The 16669-nt window shown below is 38.4% G+C and overlaps 1 pseudogene across 1 annotated transcript; it reads right to left on the bottom strand.

Moving 5' to 3' along the window:
- Positions 1-961: 961 nt before the first annotated feature.
- LOC148913546 (ATP-binding cassette subfamily G member 4-like) lies at positions 962-16258 on the bottom strand (annotated as a pseudogene). Its single transcript, XR_016120122.1, has 10 exons — positions 15594-16258; positions 5876-5950; positions 5009-5051; positions 4392-4524; positions 3858-3914; positions 3628-3773; positions 2796-2919; positions 2241-2355; positions 1811-2055; positions 962-1203 (listed from the first exon to the last, which is right to left on the bottom strand). The product of XR_016120122.1 is annotated as an ATP-binding cassette subfamily G member 4-like (transcript).
- Between the last annotated feature and the right edge of the window lie 411 nt (positions 16259-16669).

The following is a 16669-nucleotide window of genomic DNA, read 5'->3' as shown; positions in this document are numbered from 1 at the left end:
AGCGAAAAAACGATGTAAGTGAATGGCACTTACCTGAAGGCGACGGTCTTGCCCCCATAGTTACGCTGCCCAAATAATAAGACTTTAACTGCTACCAGTTATTCAGATGTTCTCTTATAAACACCGCTTCTCCATTGGAAACTGAACGTTAAGCATAACATATAATAAGATTATGTAAGATACTATGTTGAACAGCCGCTGATTGTGTGCCCTCCTCCCCGCCCCCCCCCCCCCCCCCCACCCCCAGCCGAGGCAAACTATTCCTCTAGCTGGATTTTCTGCTGGTTTTTATTGCTACTGACTGAGAACAATGGAGGCTCTAGGAACAACAATGACTTGATTCGTTTACATATGCATTAACTGGCAAAAAGATGGCGTTCACATGTCGCGCATGCATCGCATAAGCATGATTTGTTCGCAGTGCATCATATAAGCGTGATTTGTGCGCAGTGCATGTGCTGGGTCTTTTCTATTACAGATTCACCAAATAGATGAGAAGGAAAAGCACTCAAAGTCCCCTACATCCAACCCCTACTAAAGTCTGTTTTTTTGCCAATTCCCTCAACGCTGACTGAGTAACACAGCCTCTTCATGATTACATTATTGCCCCTGTGCGCACCTTTGTGCATAAATCCGTGCAGGCGAGTTTGGTTCAAGGTGTGTGCCCACTCTATCGATGAATCAATATATTGTGCCCGATATACCCCAATCTCCCCCTAAAACCCAACCCAAAGATCATTGGGGGACTGCTACACAGGCTACATTGTCACAAATGCGCTCTATATTAGGCTATTTTTGATTCAATCTCATCCCAAAGTTTGCGCTTTCTTTTTACTCGTTACAGGCGCTCAAGGGAAGGAACGCATCCTACGCAGATCCTATTTTTCGCGTCGTCACGTAACATTTCTCTTCAACTAAGGAAAGAAACGTTGTGTGACAGCCCTAACAACGTCCGCACGGAAAGCTGGGTTTTGAGCTACTCACATGTAAGAACAGTAGGCATGAGTGACGTGAACATGAGAAAAAGTAGGGAGAAGAAGAGACATCCAGTGTTATTGAAGACTTTGTTGCCATCGTTACCAATACCAAGATACAGCAAGCCAATCAGAAGACCCACTTGCTGCTATGGATATAATTCGTAGGTGAGTGAAGACTCGGTCTCGTAGAATCGACTGGACATGCTCGCTTGAACAGCACTACGAACTGAAGATGAAACATAGTAAGATATGCTTTAGGAACGTCATGATGGTGAGATGATCGATAATCAACGTTGATAACCATGATTGTGATGCTGGTGTAACGATCGTAATGATGATAATAATGATGATGATAATGTTGATAATGATGGTGATGGTGATGACGATGAATGTTGATGACAAAGGTAATAACGATGAAGGTGATGGCTAAAGCGATAATGCCGATGGCTATGATTATGATTGTGATGATGATGATGATAATGATAATGATGATGGTGATGATAATAATATGATTGTAATGATGAAGTTTATTGTGATAACTATAACAATAATAATGATGACAATATTGCTTGAAACCAACCAGATATTAAAGATCTTTAGCACGTCGTTCTTGCTAGGTACCGCAAACCGTAAACTGCAGTTCGACGTCAGGCGTTTTCTGTCAAACTTTCAACATTTAACGAGGCGTCATAACGAAGTTGTTGCTGGAAGAGCCGCCATATTGATTTTCATTGATGCTGAGTGTTTCTCCGTGTTTGCGGGCGTCTTTTTTGGACCTGATCCCTAGCGGTTAGCGGTAAACCTGATGTTAAAGGTCTCTAACTATATCTCACCTGCGTAGTTTGACTAACAGCTTCGATAAGCCCTAGACTGTCAGTACTAGTCTTAGTACTAACACTACAGTCCGGTAGCATCTGGACCATGGAATCCTTTCCATTACTACTACACGTGTTATTAGTGTTCTCAGGGGTGTAGGTAAGACTCTTCTTCCTACGCAACTCATCTACGTGTATTCTCCATGCTTTAATGAGGTTTGGGATGACTTTATCACCGTATTCGCCGGAAGCAGCCTCGATTACTATAGATCCCAAACACAGAACATGCATCAATAAGGCAGAATAGGAAAGCATTTAGCATTGAAGGGACATTTTGTTGACGTCTGACGTCAAAATACTATTTGTGGCGACGGCAAATTGTGCGAATTGTGTTATTGCGAACGACTGTAAGATATAAAAAAGGTTTTTTGAAAAGTTTATCTCTTACTGAAATCAGCAGGGTTGTGGTACTTGGGGCATTCGAGTCCCTGCGCGGAAACGTGTGGAACCAGACCATTGACGGGGCCTTCATATAAACAGTTGCCCTCAGCCAAGATGTACAACTACAGTAATAAAGAAAAGAAATAATTAATTGATTGAATGAAATGAAAGTAATAAATATGGGATAGGATGGGATGGATACATGGATGGATTACAGGAACAAGATGGGATAAGACGGGATGGATGGAAGGGAATTTTTGTGACGGTATGGTATACGGATACACGGATTGATTGAAAGAATGGGATGGAGGATAAAATAAAATAAATGAATGGATGGGATACAATGGGATGGATGGAAAAGATGGAAGTAATGGATGGATGGGATAGGATGGGATGGGATAGGATGGAATGGGATGGGCTGGGATGGAATGAGATGGAATGGGATGGGATAGGATGGAATAGGATGGGATGGGATGGATGGATGGATGAATCGAATCGAATCGAATCGAAACGAATCGAAACGAATCGAAACGAATCGGATCGAATCGAATCGATAACGTACCTTGTCAAACATTTCAAAGAGCTTTGCGCTGGGCTGGTGGATTGTACAAACTACTGTTCGACCGCCATGAGCGAGTGTTCTCATTAGAGATATACATTGATAAGCAGACGAGCTGTCAAGACCACTAAAAGAAAAATATCATAATATTATTAATAACTTGCTCTAGGTAAAACCATTGAATAGAGCAGTTTTAGTATGAGTGGGAAACTTACGGTACTGACTTACAGCACGTACACGGTACGACATGCCATAACACTGAAATGGCTTCCCATAAGAATGGTTAACGTATGAGTGGGAAACGTACGGTACTGACTGACACCACGTACACGGTACAACATACCGTGACATCGAAATGATGGCTTCCATCTGTTGTATCCCTGAACCCAGTAACGTGAAGCACCTTTTAAACTGTAGAACAATCTCCTTTTATTCGGACTCACTAACTCGACATGCCATGTGTTCTGGCTCGCATCTAATGCGTATGTTACACAGGAATCCCACTATGTATACGACACCATCCAATCACAACCTGTAGTTACGGATACGGTACGACTAGAATACGGCTACGGATATTCCCTTTCGTTTCTCGCTCGCACGAGAAAACTAATCTTTGTGTTATTACTGCAGTTTTTGATATTCTGCGAACTGGGTAGTTACAAGCTGCACGCTGAATATTGGTTTTTTCGCAGCCGTCAATCAAACTAATAATCAGTGAAAAGCCATTTCACAGCAAGCCGTTGGAATGTCTGAGTTCCCAGAATATGGAAAACCGTAGTAATTAGCATGAAATTTAGGCAACTTTTGCTTTCATTTTTTGTTTTATTGTATTTACCTGGTTGGTTCATCAAGGAAAATTAACGGGGGATTATTGACGAGCTCCAGCGCGATGGCTACTCTTTTTCTCTGTCCACCTGATACTTCACTAAGCCGCGTGTCTGCTGTCTCCAGGAGACCAAGGTTGATCAGGATTTCTTTGATCTAAAACAAAACGGGAACTTGATTTTAGATCGGAGGTGAACCACAGGTAGCCCAATTTAGATATTAAGGAAACTAGTAGCTTACCACTCTTTCTTTATCTTCAAGAGGCATACTTTCTCGTAGATGAAGATTTGCAGAAACCTGAAATGAATTAAAGTTAATTTAATTTCCTTGCGTGATAGAAAATAGACCGTTCCCTAAAAAGAGCCAATAAACGGCGTTCCTGCAACAATTACCCACAATTCCTTGCATTTTTAAAGGGACAGAGCAGGAACTGGAGCGAGTCTATCGCTAATCACTCCACGAATCAGATGGTTATCAGCCATTCCCTTGACAGACAAAACACAGAGACATGCCGGCCATACTAGGAATTCATCGATAACACTACCCACAATACCTTGCTCTTTTAAGCAATCTTGAGCTCAGAATCTTACGGCTTTTTGGTCAGCGCCCAAGCGCCCTGGTCTTATCTGACGACAAAGCAGGAAGGCGCTGAAGGACTCTGGGTATACTAGATTGTATTTTAAGAGATAGAGTCCAAATTTCCAAAATTCCCTGTCTTTTGAAACAGATAGGGGAGGTATGGGACGAGCCTGCCCTTACTGGTACGAATCTTACCATCATGGACTCCATGACTGTCAGGTGTGGTAACAACACGTCATCCTGCATAATGTAACAGGACATCTTACGAAACTGACGTAGGTTCCTCTCGTTGCCATTCACGGTGATTGAACCGTCCGCGAATTTCGTCCTGGAAGATCAAACGTAGGTCGTCATAATTATTAGCTATACTTCTTCGTTTCCTGTCCCTAACGGTGCGCCTACAATTTCTTGTCTAGCGAACATATGAAATTTTATGCGAGTAAAGAATAACACGCCAGCACTGATATAGAATGGTTTTCGTATGAGTGTGAAACAATACGGGAAATTGGTAGCCCTCCGGTAGCCTTACCGTGTATTAACGTAGCCGTAACTACGCGTTGTGATTGGGTAAATTACTGTTCGATGTTACGGCATGCCGTACCGTGAAAGTGCTGTAAGTCAGTATCGTATGTTTCCCACTCATACGCCATAAAACCATTCTTATGGAAAGCTATTTCATTGTTGCGGCATGTCGTACCATGTACGTGCTGTAAGTCAGTACCGTATGTTTCCCACTCATACGATAACCATTCTTATGGAAAGCCATTTCAGTGTTATGGCATGTGGTACGAATTTAAAAACACTTGTCATACCTGTAACCAGCCAGTATGTTTATGAGCGTAGACTTGCCTGCACCTAAATAAATTAATAAGTTCACAATCAGAAATAATCAGAGTTACGTCTGGACAAGAACCTCAGAACCGCGAGACTTGTCTGCTTGTTTACTTGTTATCTTACGAGATCAATTAACAGTTCCCAAACTAGTTTTTTTAACCTTTTTATTGGCTGGTGGTTAATCTGCATACGATAGCATCTATAGGTAAGCCGATCAATCCCCTTATGAATAACGATACGTCTCCTCCACTCAATCTACTATTCTTTGTGGGTCACATGTTTACACAGCTTTACAAATTACCGACTGCTTAAATGAATCATTCATGACTAGAGCTCATGACTTGTGAGAGAGCATAGAGCTTTTCTAAGTTCAATAAACAGGTTCAATAAACAGGATGATGCACTATGGTCTAGCTTGGGTACAAGCAACACCATATAAGGCATGATGAACAAAAGATGTTTGTACCCAAGCAAGACCACAATGCACCATGTTCTCTACGTCAGAAAAGGTATACTATATATACAGGCACTAGCCATGGGGTATGTATATACCGCAAAGTATAGGTCGCACATTCAATACCACAACAAAGTGCTTAGCAATGGGCTATTGACTCATAGCCCATTGGGACAAGAGGACTAATCCAACAATTTTATAGATGCAAACAAGTTTTGAATTGAAGATAAATTTAATGTTTTGGTTTTCGAAGTTGGCTCTTTTCACTACTAGTAGGCTATAACTAGTAGTAGCTCATCCAATCAGAATGCAGCATTGATGATAGACCACAAGATAGATTTGACTTATATGAGTTAGTTGATACTATTGAATGTTGAACCATGATTATTACCTGAAGGACCGAGAACACCGACCAGTTGACCACTGTCGAACTTGCCTGAGACATCTTTAATGATTTCTTTGTAGTCTAAAAAGTAATAATAATAGGGGGGGAAATCTTATCCAATGAACCACTCTCGGTCAAAATATCGAAGTCTATCGTACTTTCACTTCCGGTCAAAAAATGGCAGCTATTGTACTTTTACTTCCGGTCAAAAAGTTTGAATCTTTTGTATTTTAATTTCCGGTCAAAACATCTGGTTCTAATGCACTTTTAATCAACATGAAGCGACGGACATACTGTAGCACTCGGGGGCGTACAGTAATTGATATCCAATTATTAGTCACGTTGATGAAATGTTATGTGTTCGTAGCAGTGTTATAAATAGTTAAAATGTTTAGACCGATCAAGGTCAGGTTAAACGAGGCTTGACATGTTATACTATTCGATCTGTACGTTTTATTACTTTGATGAACTTGTTCTAACCCGTTCGTTACCTCCGAGGTTACGTTGTCCGTAGTAAACATGTAAACATGTATTACAAGTGTCTGTTATGATAGGATGTCCGCATTAAACAGGTTAAACATGCAGCAAGTGCTTAAGATGAACGCTAAATTCCAATATCTAATAAGCCTGCGTAGCGGCTCTCTACCCCCCCCCCCCCCCCCTTCACCCCTAACTCCTCGCAAAAAAAGAAAGAGAGGCCCGCTACGCAGGCTTTTGTCCTGATGTATGGTATCGATAAATTTGATATTTGGTTTGAATTGATATTAATCGATGCTGCTGTGATATTTTTTCTTCGTAATGTATCCTCTTCTGAAACCAGGTTAAAAGTCATACTAAAGGAAATTAAGGTTGCAAAACAATAGTTGCTGGATCACTAATCCTTAATGATGACACGTACGATTGAGATCATATAGAGCGGTGAAATCTCGCACCAACAGGGAAACCTCACGTTACCGTGATGGAAACATTTTCGTTGGATGAACAGTGATGATGGCGATGATGAAAATAGTGATGATCATGATAAGGATTATGTTAAAGATTAATGTGATGGCGGTGATGATGATGGTGATAATGTTAATGATGATGGTGATAGTGGAGGTGGTGGTCAGTAGTGTCGATAATGATGATTTTTTGGTGATGGCAGTGGCAGTGATGATAGTGATGATGGTTATGATGATGATACTGGTGGTGGTGGTAGTAGTGATGATGATGATGATGATGGTAGTGATGATGATGATGATGATATTGATGATGTTGATGGTGGTGGTGGTAGTGATGATGATGATGATGGTGATATTGATGATTATGTTGGTGATGATGGTAGTGATAGTAGTGGTGGTGGTGATGGTGGTGGTGGTGGCCATATGCATTCTTGCCTAAGTTCAAAAAGTTTACCTAGTTTGTAGGTAAGTTTTTTGAACATGTTCAAAATTCTTACTTAGACATAGTAAACTTTTTGACATGTTCAAAAAGTTTACCTATTTCTAAGTAATGTATTTGAACATGGTGCTCTTTTTTAACATGTTCAAAAAGTTTACTGTTTTGTTTTTTCCTCATATCTTAGGAAATTATAGATGGTGAGCTTTGCCTTCACAAAATAGTATTTCCCCATTGAATTTCTTTCCTCTTATGTACTTTTTTTAGTCTAATTAACGTATTTATAACTTTTTTACACCACCATGCTAAAGTCCTGGGTTTTAACAGTAGATATACTCCTTTTGATAAAATTTGGTTTTGTCATTTCTTACTTTGTCATGGCTTGCGTTGGTTTCCAACTTGTCAGCTTTTCATTAACTCTTTTCCATTCTGTGCGGACTTTCTCTAAGCACCATTGTCGTCATGCCCTGTCATCCAAATTGGTTTTCAAAACCTTCTAGGATTCTAAATTTTCTTGGCTGTAATCTTCTAAATTTCATGTCCTCTCCAGATGCATTTGTTATAACTTCACTGTTTTCTGCACTCCATTTCATCTGTGAACGTCGTTCTGAAATTGATGACCTTGTTTCAATTGCTGATTTTGGAAACCAGTTCTGATATAAACCAGGCTCTGCAGATCAATACTGAGTACTCCGTGGTACAGTAATTCTGGCTAGCTTTTTTTATAATATATGATACTCTTCTCCTTCTTTCTTCGACATTAAGCATTCCCAAAATCTTTGACTTCTTGTTTCTGTTTTGTATTTTCTTGATACTTTGGTGTAATTTAAAAGAAACACGTCTCAAGCAAATTAAGGCTTTGCTTTCTTCGTCTGCTCTATCGCTGAATTTTGTAGGTCATCATTTGACTTGTTTTTCGCACTGATATAGGTGAGTCTAGGACAAATATTATAGGTATCTGTTCCACATAGGTATCTGTTCCACTTCTACAGCTAGTGATACAGTCTGCTCCTTAGGTTTTGATGGACGTTTCCTTGTTGTTGTGTGACTCAGTTGCTCCTTTAATTTCATATTGCGTTTTACATAGCAGTTTTGGGTGTTTACATGTCCAAGAGCAGATATGATTCCTAGCCTTAAATGGTTCTCTACACTTGCTTCTACCTTGCTATGCAGTTTAAAAATGAATAAATAGTCGAGAGAAATGCATGAGAAGTGACTAATGTTGGTTAATGTTGAAATAAATCGAACTTATTCTGAGATGGAAATTTAGGAAAAAATCAAATGCATATGTATTTCTTTGTGCAGTCAATGGCAAAAGAGTATCTCATTTAACGGATTGTGTTCCAATAGTTGTGCATGCATTTCTTCTGTCTTGGGTTCTTCTCCTGCCACTACTGGTGAAGATGTTTTTCAAGTACATGTGAGGGTGAATCTTCTTTGGATTTCACTTTCTTTATAAACTCGACAGGTCTTCGCCCTACTGCAGAGGAATCAAACTTCTCTCCTTTACTGCTAAAAACCACAGGCCTGGCGTTGTTTTACTTCTTCAAGAGCATGTACATCTCAGAAGATAGTCTTGGCCGATAAGCTAGATGACCTTTCATCAAAAATCAGAGTAAGGCATGAAGATAGGTCCTAGCTATTAAAAAAGTCTTGAATCCTAAAAAATAATATCTGAGAATTGAGTCTCGATACAACCGGTATCTCAAGTATCTCTAACCCTAACCCTCCCCTCCCCCTTCAAAACGGGGGTTTCGTAAATTTATTTAAAATGTCCAGAATATCTATCAGGAACTTCAAAAAGTATAGGCATACTTTTTGGATGTTTACTCAATACATTATCCCAGCTATAATTCAATTGCATGGTATTTTATTTGATTTTTTCATGAATTTCCACCTGGGGATAAGTTCGATTTTTTTCAATATTATCCCAAAATTAGCCACTTATAATGCTTTGTCCCGACTATTTGTTCACTTTTAAGCTGTATTGCAAGGTATGGAACATTCGAAACAAATTTTGGAAGATTTATATGCTACCAATTTTTCCCCTAAAGTGTTGAATAAAAAATCAAAATGCGTTTGTTTTGCATAAAAAATCTCATAGGCTGTTAGAGGAAGCTTCTTTTTATCTGATCCATAATTATTGTCGTTTATTTGATATATTTTATAGTCGAAAAGAGACAAAGAACAATTTTGAACATGTTCAAAAAGTTTACCATCAGCTGTATTTTGCGTAAAATTACGAAATTCATGCAGATTCTTTTGCAAAGCTTCTTCTTAACCTTCAAAAACCATGTCTAGCAAGTTTCATAATTTTGCGTCATGTTTTAGGCAATTTTTTTTCAAGTTTCAAAAATTGACATAACTTTGAAACCTAGGGTTCCAAGTAGTCATAGAACTTACACTAGACTTGCAAGCCTCGTAAATTTAACGTGACACCAAAACAAGGTGGAGATCCTAGGTTGAACCAGCATAAGGAGCACTCTAGGGATCTCCAAGATTTTTGGAGAAAAATCGAAAAAAAGTATTTTTTTCGATTTTTGCGGCAAAAGTTTACCTATTTGAACATTGCAGTTGGATTACTAGCTCAAAAATAGATGGTGAGCCTTCAAAATCTTGCTGCCAAAACTTTCGGTCAAATACCAAATAATCATGAAAAAAGTTTTTGAAAACTAGCTGTTTTCTACTTTTAATGAGCAACTGAACATGTCCAGGGTGAGGTTCAAAAAATTTGCTAGGATGCATCTAGTGGTAGTGATGATGATGATGTTGATGATGCTGATGATGATGGTGGTAGTGATAGTAGTGGTGTAAATGATGATGATGATGACACTGGTGATGGTGGTAGTGATAGTAGTAGTGATAGTGATAATGATGATGATGGTGGATGTGCTCCGTAATCATGTCTCATCTTTTTCTAGTGTCGTGTAAACAACCAGCCGCTTGACCTTCGAACACCCTGCATCAATCATTTCAATTGCTCTAAACGACTATTTTGAGAAACCTGCAACTGAAAATCTCGTCGAATTAATTTTTAGAATTGCAAGCACGAAAAACGTCTAAGAAATCTTCAGTAATTCAAATCAACAGGCGTCAATCATCAAGGAAATAAGTCGTACGTTGTAATAACGTTTCACATAACATGTTAATGCGATGTTTATTGAACTATCTACAATGTACTGACGCCTATATTTAAAGGATTAACTGCATCAAACTGGGCCAGCGTTAAATCAAATCTACGTGCATGAACAACACACACCGACATACGTTAGATATGCGTGCGTTCTTATAGAGTTTTGTAGCAGATGATTCCTGATCTGTGTTCGGTATGCAGAAACAAGGGCAACACTTTAAATCACCCACCAGGAGACGGGTTAATGACACCCAAGTTGTGTAATCCGTTATGTTTAGTCTACAGGATGTATAGTGGACCTTGGACCCAGCACGTGGAATCACACCACTTTGGAGGTCATCAGAGGACCAGAGTAATCTTTGCAACATCATGATAATTGAGAGGGGAGGGGGTTGCAGGAATTTCTGTTGCACGATATTTATTTTTTGTAACACCATCTTGCAGGCTTTGTTTTTGCATTTGCTCGATATTTTTACCGAAAGCAGAATTGGGCGACATTTCTATGGTAGGTGAAGTGCTTGCTCGATTTTTTTGGGGGGATGTACGAAACCACCCCTTCCCCTCCCTCCTCAATTATCTAATGCTCCGTCGCTTAAAACTGCAGCATCATCGATGCAAAAAGAATGTTTTGCTTTAAACTCCAAATCGAAAACACTTAGATTTTCATCGAAGCCACATGCCGACTAACAATGCATGGAGTTAAAACCATATTTAGTGGATATCATTGTACTAATTTAGTTTCTGATTGTTGTACATATAGGTGCATCGTGCAATCATTGAACATAACCATTGACAATAGATTTTTATTGCGCAAGTATATTACTTAATCCATCATCAAGATTTAATAAAAGTACAAACAACTAAAACATCTCATCAGAAAATTAGAATCCGCTCGACGCTCTTACATAATTCTTCACAAAAGAATGCATTGCAAATCTAGAAGTACTTTAAGGATTTGAATGAACTGCAAACAAATGCTGCTTCACTAAGAAGTATTTTTGACTTCTGTTTACGAAGGAATTACGTATTTACGTATATTAGTATTACACAAAGCTTGCAAAGATTTGTTTTTCGGCGAGCTTTCAAGCTGCTTTCCTTTGGCTCTTATTTTAAATAACAAAAACAACGTACTGGTCAACTTTCTCATCAGTAACGAAAGAGAAACAGAAAGCTAGAGGCTAAGACGGACAAGTCAAAATAATAAAGCAATAACAAACAAATCGGGAATGTTCAGTAGCAATGATGCGCAAAAAGTCAAAGAGAATACACGATATTTATATCTTATTTGGGTTTTTTCCCGTAATACGGGCTGATATTTTACGAGTTGCGAATGTATTTTTCCGAGTCCCGTAGGGACGAGGAAAAATACGAGTAATGAGTAAAATATCAGCCCGTATTACGGGAAAAAACCCAAATAAGTTATTTATTATACGACATTGAAAATTGATATGTATTTGTCCCTTTTTGAGCGAGTTTATCAGTATTTTTTGAGTTTTCAAGGTCCGCACGCTATCTCAGAAAAAACGTAAACACAAGGAAACCCATTAAGTGCCTTTAATCTTATTGGTCAATAGGCAAATTACATGACAACTGACATGAAACTCGTCAAACTAGATATGATCTTCGTAAAATTACACTTCGCATCGATTCAAAATAAGTTTACTAACAATCAAAAGTTTGAAAAGTTAGAATCATGAAGACGAATTCCAGCAAAAAAAAAAAAGCTTAGTGATTTCACTAGTTCTTATAGCTCATCGTCGCTGTTTAATGGATCAATTCTCTTGAATTTCTTCTTAAAACTGGGGGATGGTTCAACCGCCAAAGCATGATGATCTACCAAAGTTGATAGAACAGTTATTGAAAACAGCTCCATAAAACATGCTTTGATTGGATTCTGGCTGTTCTGCAGGCTCTAATGGATTGGATGTCAGAGTACTGGAAAGTTGAAGCGGTACTTTAGGACTCAAGGCCGAATCTTTCGTTAGTTTTCTTCCTTCGATGTGCTCACTTAATTTGGAAGACATAACGTGCTGTTGCTCTGTTGACGCTTCTGAATAACTATCCAAAGACTTTAGGTTTCTCTGGCCAGCCAGGGCGATTATATTCAGAGGCTCTACGTTTTCTTTTCGTAGCGTTGAAATCATGGTTCTTCGTGCCGAGTGGTTGGTAAAACGGCCTTCAATACCGGCGGCTTTGCACATCTCTTTCATGAACTGTGCCAGCGAGTGCTTTCCAAGTGGTTGTCTCTTGTACCATATCTCTGATGATGGTTTTTGAATGGCTGCCAAGTAGAAAGGAGATTCAGATTTTTTCATTTCTGGTGGTACATGAGAAATGTACTCCTTGAATAATTTCACTGGACAACGAGGTCCACCAATTGCAAACATCTTAGGATTGAACGGACGATCCGGGACGAACTCATTTTCGCCTGTTCTAGTTTTGCTTCCGCGTTCCTTAATCCATTCCACGTACTCTCTTTCTCCATCTGTTTTGACTTCAAAGTCGCCGTATCTTACACGATGGTGCTCATCTTGTGCTCTCCAACCCAAGTAAACAGTGTTGTGAAACCAAACTGTACGCAGAAGGACTTGAGGATTATTGTTGCCAAGCTGTTGTTTTTGCCATAATATCTGAATATGGTCTGTACTCAGCCCCTGTGCCTTGTTTGGCTTCTGGCCTTTCCCACACCTACGGAGCTCCTTTCTTTTGCAAGCCAAGGCTTCCCGAGAACGGTTGAATTCTCTATCCAGCAAAATGGAGTATTGTTTGCCTTGTTCTCTAAGGAAGCGGTCGATACTACGGAAATAGGAGGTAAGAGTATCTGGTTCAAATTCATCGGCATTTTGCTTGCGTACTTTTCACCACAAAACAGGCTAGTAGTTTGTCCAGCTCATTAGGCGGTATCTCTTCAATTTTTCTTGTTTCTTTAATCGTTTTTGCCCACCTGTAGAAGACTTGTAAATCGTTATGTGTCTTTTTTGCAGTGTTTTTGTTCCTGTTTTCTCTTATGAATGTTGATACTTCATCTTCATCGGCGAAATTAGTGGTCTCGAGCTCGTTGTCCTTCTGTACTTCGACTGTCGTATCCTGCGGGTTTTCAAAAACTTTTAAAAGAACATTGTCATCTATTTCAAAATTGATTTCTAGGAAATCTAGGTCAGTGTTCGTGTCATAGTGAAAATTTAGGTCAAAATTTGGGTCACTTTCACCTCGAAACATGATGAAAAAAGTTGCGAAAAGTTACGAGCGTATTATGCTAGTCCCGTCCCGGTTAAACCGGTTAAACCGGGACAGGAGTAGCATAATACGGTGCCATATTTTGCGAGTTCTCTTGACCTTATAAGGTAAAATTACGTAATAGTCGTATAATAATTGATATTATTGGCCCAAGTGTTGAGCAAATAAATGAATGACAGTACAGAACTGAACTCCTTTTAAGAAATGCAGTCGCCACCATCAAAACTCCACAGATATTTAGAAAATGAACTTTCGAGAGTGTATGGGTCTTTTCTAGCATTTCTAATTATACCTTTGTTTTTGATTCCGTCAAAAAATACTTTACGGATTCACGTCTGGACTTGAAAGTTAAAAAAAATTTTTTTGCTTGGAAGATTTCAATCCGGACATGTATAAAGTGGATTCTTCATTCTTTGTCTTTGAACAAATGTTTGAATTGTCCTAAAGTCAATAACGATTCGTCTCTGTAGATATGTCGAACACAGAGTCAATTCGAACTGGGCGGTAAAAGATGTTGTTCTCAGCACATTTGGGAAAGAAAACCATGACATAAACATAACCTTGATTGGGTTAAATTTTCGGACTGACTTTTGATTGAAAAAAAAAATGACGAATTTAATAAAACAGTGATCTCGTGTAATATTATACAAATTAGATATCAAGTCTGACACATTAAACATGTAAAATTTACATTCCACTCATTGAATTTCATACGAACACGTCTTGAAAAAGTACATTTCATTTTTTTTAGTTTCTTTCCGTAGTCTTCGCCTAACAAAACAATTGAAATTACGATCTTGATAAGAACTAGAGACGGGCAGAGAACGAATAACTGAGGCTTGAAAATTTTCCAAAAGATTGAAAGCAGACTCTATTGTCTCAACAATTGTACAAAAATTAAAAGAAATAATATTTTGGGCAAGATTATCACCTCGAAACAAGCTTGAAAATGCTGGCCTTTTTCCAAGAAAGGGGAAAATTCTTTTGATACAGGCACGAGTTGATTACCATATCTTTCACATTTTTAAAAGCGTGTTTGTCTCGAACTGGCAAGGAATCGAAACCCAAAACGAGCTCAAATTATTAAGAACTTTTGAGAAATTTTTGATCAAAATCATCTTATTTTTTAAAAGCAGAATATAGTCAGTATACTCTGGAAATGCTTATACGTTTGTACGTACAGGTTCAAGCTGCGTGAATCCTTCCTAAACCGCATGCAAAAATAAATAAATACAAGATAGAAGAACTCTAATAATATACTGTAGTCGGTGCTTATTATTCGCGACGAAGATACAAGATACAGAGGCAATTGCCTTTATTATCGGTTCTTCGGGTAATATTTTCTCGTACTTGAATAATTTTTTTTTCAATATCACCAATATTAACTAGAATTAATACTTCACACGGATTTTTATCATTAATAATAATAATAATAAAATCTGTCTCTGAATATTATCTAAACTACCGATACGTATGCTTATTATGAACACAACCAACAGAAGTTTTTGCCTCATTTTATAGTGTATACAGTTATTTTACAGCAACAATTATTGCGAGAAACAAAAGTAATTTTGGATAAAGGAAAGGAAGATAATAAAAAAGATTTTTTTATGTTGTAATAGATTTTTTTCTCAAAGGAAAAATCACATTGAATCCCCAGCAAACACGCTTCGAAAACGTTTTTCCCGTTCGATGTGAACACGTTGCAAAAAATTATCCGATATCAAAAAATATTAAGGAGAGGAGATTTAATGAATTATCACTTTAAGGTTTTTTTTTTCAAAAGCCAAAAAAAATCTAAAAAATGAAAACATATGACTTCAACAATTTTTCTTACAGGCTTCGAAGGTCTGATAAGGCAACCATTATTTTTACCTTATTACACGCACTACGAAGCAGGTACCATGGAGTACAACAACACGAATTTAAAATCTCCCTGGAATAAATTTTACATTTTTACTGAATAAAATCACTCACCTTTTCTTCCTAACTTGATTCGATAGCTCACATCTATAAATTCCAAGTCTACTTTCTGTCTCGGCCGCTGCCAAAAGCTCAACTGTTCCACGTATTCGCCAGCTTCAAGCATGGTACACGACTTGGAGCTGTCCACCGAGGTTGTTTCATCTCCCCCACAACACTTTATAGCCGTCGTCTTGTAGCTCTCTGCTCTAGAGGAGAGGAAATTCTCCATCGATATGGATTATTTCCTGCGTGGAAGAGTTTTTCCCCGGCGTTCTTCACACTGTTTCGCTCAGCGCTGGTTTGTTTTGTCGCTCGAATTTGGTCATGTGAGTCTTTGTCTTCGTCGTATCAAAGTCCGATTTATTATTCAAAGCTAATGAATAATTCAACACTGAGAGAGAGGTGAAAGCCGTGAAAGAACTAGATGTATTAAAACTGTGGTGTACCAGCCAGCAGGTCACAGAAGCCACTGAAAATGTCGAGTCAATGTCACTCGGGGAAAATCTGCTTGAATAAAATTTGATCCTTTTATTCAATTATCGGCCTCGCCTGTCATTGATCCCGTTGTGCCAAGGATGGTGAAACAATCTCCGGGAATCTTTTGAGCTTTCTCCGGACTTCTTAAGTTTGATGTTTTGGCTATTCCTTCGTCATTGACAGTACAGATAGACTGATATGTTCGCCTTTGAGGTGACCTTCGGTATAAAAATGTCCAAAAACTTGCAACCTTTGGAGCTTTGTTTGGGCAAGAACGCTTGTAACACAAAACCGGAAATACTCTTTAACTAGTACCCAATACACCTCTTTTCAATTTTCGAAAATTCCTGACATCATTCTTGCCTAACTTCTTTTAATATATTTGTACAATTAATCATCAAATCACAATTCAGTTCAATTAAATTTCAAACAATTTTTCTTTTAAATTTGTTTGTATTTATTCGGCTCAAATTGAAGATGTCCAACCTGAACCAGCATTTTATGACCGGAAGTAAAATATCATTCTATTTATCGTAACAATAGATACTTACTTACTTACTTACTTCAGCTGATAACCTGAAATTAAGCTTGAAATTTGAATTGAAAAAATA

Source organism: Actinia tenebrosa, unplaced genomic scaffold (genome assembly GCF_029948245.1).
Source record: "Actinia tenebrosa isolate PJP-AT-01 unplaced genomic scaffold, QUT_ActTen_1.0 PGA_scaffold0__85_contigs__length_37466705, whole genome shotgun sequence".
Classification (NCBI taxonomy): domain Eukaryota; kingdom Metazoa; phylum Cnidaria; class Anthozoa; order Actiniaria; family Actiniidae; genus Actinia; species Actinia tenebrosa.
The sequence above is the reverse complement of the archived record's forward strand: the minus strand, read 5'-3'. Positions and strand labels throughout refer to the sequence as shown.